The following is a 2,573-nucleotide window of genomic DNA, read 5'->3' as shown; positions in this document are numbered from 1 at the left end:
AAACTTATTTACATGTTCAATGTTTGATTTCCAGAAATATGAGCTTTGGGGCTGAAAAATACTGTTAATTGATTTTTAATTTAATTCTGATGTGGTCACAAAACATACGGTGGTTTCAATCCTTTTGATTTGAGACTGATTTATGGCCATGTATCCCAGTTTGCCCAAGGAACTCTGGTAGCGTAGTGGTTACAAATTGGACTGTGAACCTTAAGGTCAGCAGTTCAAAACTACCAGCTGTTCTGCGGGAGAAAGATGAGGCTTTCTGCTCCCGTAAAGATTTACAGCTTCGGAAACCCTTTACAGGGTCGCTATAAGTTGGTTCCGACTCTATGGCACATAACCACCACCATCCCGGTGTACCCAGGCTCTATGCATACTTGAGTGTGTTTTGCAGTTGTTGAGTTGTGTTCCACACATATCCACCAGTTAAAGATCTCTGCTGTTCAGTATGGTACCGAGTAGCCACAAGTGGCTAGTAAACACCTAAAACGTGGCTTGTCCAAATTGAGATGCTAGAAGTATAAGACCCATACTAGATTTTGAAGACTTAGTACATAAACAGGAATTGTAAAACATCAATGCTCTTCATATTAATTACAGGTTGAAATTATAATATTTTTTAGATTAAGTAAAATGTATCATTAAATTAAATTGACCATTTCAAAACAAAACAAGAACAGACCAAGCCTGTTGATGGTGAGTCAGAAAATTCTGACTGGAGACAAACATCTGACAGTGGATAGCGGTGATGGAGAGTGAGCAAACAGCCCTGAACTGCACAATTAAAACTGGCTTTGCTCTTGTTATATATGTAATCACACACACATTTTTCCCAAAAGTTACAGAAAAAAATGAAAATCCCCCTATTTCTTTTACTGTAGTTCTGGTGTGACACTGTAGGACACGTACTGGATTGCTAAACGTAAGATCGACAGTTCAAACCCATCAGCCACTCGTTGGAAACTCTATACATGGTCACCGAGTGGGAAACCAACTGGAAGGCACTTAACATTTCTTTTTACTTGTTAAAATGCGGCTGGTTACTGTAAAATAAGAACACAGTACTAAATGATTTCTCAGGTTTTATCAGTCTATTAATTCTCAGCTTATATATTTTTACAAAAAAATATTACCGGAAGTTATCACTCACATGGGCTGGTCCCCTACTTTTGATTGCTGATTTCATCTATCATATCTGGGTCCATTGTTAGGGACCACAAAACAATACGTACAATGAGGGCTTTGAGTGGCTGAGGGATTTTATAAATAAAGGTTAAAAAAAAAAATTTTTTTTTAACGTGGTTGGCTATTAGAACATTTAAATTTACATACGTGCTTGCATTCTCTTTCTATTGGACAGCAATTATTCTACAGCTTGACTGAACGGTGTCTGGTCTATCAGTTACAGAGAGAGGGTTGTTAAAATCTTCACCTATGATTATGACACTATAAAATCCACCCTTGAAGTTTTAAGAAAACGGAAAACTGCATTGGGAAGGAAAAGGCCAGGAAAGACGCACTCAGGAATGTTTTCCCACCACGACAATAATATTCTCCAACACCATAATTCCAATGCATCAATTCTTCTACAGTCTTCCTTACTAATAAGGAAGTCCTTCTGTGTATTAGTTGTTACTAACTCAGCACTGAAATGAAACTGTATACTGGTTTCTCAAGTCCTTCATAGCATATACCATTATAACTGGGCACAGATACTCCCTGAGCAAGTCTGAACTGTACTGCACAGTACTCAAATTCAGTTACAATAGCTAAATCCATTTATATAATAGTTTTTAAATACTCAGTTAACATATATAAGGGAGTTTCAAAAAGATTATGCAAAAATGGAATACGATATCAGACTTTCTCCTTGAACTTTCTGATACTCCCTCATACATGTAAACTACATAAGTTTATTTTTTTAATCCACAAAACTAACAACAAATTGGTTATCATTCTCTGCAAAGCAATCCCCTTAAGCTGTTACCTTTATATTCCAAAGAAGGTACTACTGTTAAAATATTTAGGGACTTTGTCCAACTGCTTTTGGTCTCAGGCATGCTAGTTTTCTTTTCAGGCTTTTTTTAAAAAAAGCTTTTTATTGTGCATTAAGGGTTATGGAACAGCTCATCGGTTTTTTAGTTAACAAAATTATATGCTTCATTTTATTTTAATGAGTAGAATATGTACCTTCAGTTAACAGTATTTACTTCTATTCCCTTTAACTATTGCACTCCCTTCCCTGTGTTTCCTCCTACCTACATCAGTCTTCTTCCAGCCTCCCTGGCATTGTATATTGCCTGCCCTGTCACCCAAGTTAACATGTATCTTCAGTCTAGCTTGTGAATAATTCTACCTTTTCTCTCAGCCTTGGTAACCATCACAGAATGTTTATTTTAAGCATGAAAACCTATTCTCAACTTTTTTACAATAGTGGTCTCATACCATCTTTGTCCTTTAGTAATTAACTGCTTTCACTCAGCATAATGTCCTCCAGGTTCATGCATGTTATGAGGTGTTTCTCAGATTCATCATTAGTCTTCAGAATTGCATAGTATTTTCCATTGTGT

At 36.4% G+C, this 2,573-nt stretch overlaps 1 protein-coding gene across 1 annotated transcript in view; it reads right to left on the bottom strand.

The window, feature by feature from the left end:
* Nucleotides 1-2,573, bottom strand: part of ATG14 (autophagy related 14) — a 51,173-nt gene that overhangs the window by 30,954 nt on the left and 17,646 nt on the right. The window lies entirely within an intron of this gene.

Source organism: Chrysochloris asiatica, unplaced genomic scaffold (genome assembly GCF_000296735.1).
Source record: "Chrysochloris asiatica unplaced genomic scaffold, ChrAsi1.0 scaffold00067, whole genome shotgun sequence".
In the NCBI taxonomy this organism is placed as follows: domain Eukaryota; kingdom Metazoa; phylum Chordata; class Mammalia; order Afrosoricida; family Chrysochloridae; genus Chrysochloris; species Chrysochloris asiatica.
Note: the sequence above shows the minus strand (reverse complement) of the source record. Positions and strands in the feature narration are given on the sequence as shown.